We start from the raw sequence: 662 nt of genomic DNA on the forward strand, positions 1-662 counted from the left end.
CCCCACTATCCTCTGCACTTGTCTGAGCTCAGATGGGAGCCTGATTGCCTCTGTGGGCACTGACTCCCTACGCTCCCCTCAGGGGTCTTGAAGTCGTCACAGCAGGTGTCCCACTTGCTCCCCACCTTCCTTTCCAGAACATTGTCTCTCCTTCAAACATCAGCCCATGGCCTGGTCAGCTATCACCTGCCTGACGCAAAAAAAAAAAAAAAAAAAAGAAAGAGAGAGCGAAAGGAAGGAAGGAAGGAAGGAAGGAAGGAAGGAAGGGAGGGAGGGAGGGAGGGAGGGAGGAAGGAAGGGAGGAAGGAAGGAAGGAAGAAGAAAAAAGCAAACAAAACTAAAAGACCCAGAGACAATCCAGTTACTGCCCATTTCTTTACTTTCCACTGTAGCAAACTCATCAAAAGATTTGCATGTTCCTGCTGCCTCTAATATTTTTCTCCCATTCACTTTAAACGTTAAAAAACTTTCTATAAAAAATTTCACTCATGTATAAAAATAGGAAATATAATGAACCCCAGATTTAATAATTAAGAATGTGATGCCTATTTGCTTCATCCCCCCCTTGCTGAAGTATTTTAAAGCAAGTCCCAGATAACCTGGCAGCTATAAACCCTTCAGGTACAGCTATAAAAAATAAGGAATTTTCTTACATAACCTTA

This window comes from Saccopteryx leptura, chromosome 1, assembly GCF_036850995.1.
Source record: "Saccopteryx leptura isolate mSacLep1 chromosome 1, mSacLep1_pri_phased_curated, whole genome shotgun sequence".
NCBI classification, from domain to species: Eukaryota; Metazoa; Chordata; class Mammalia; order Chiroptera; family Emballonuridae; genus Saccopteryx; species Saccopteryx leptura.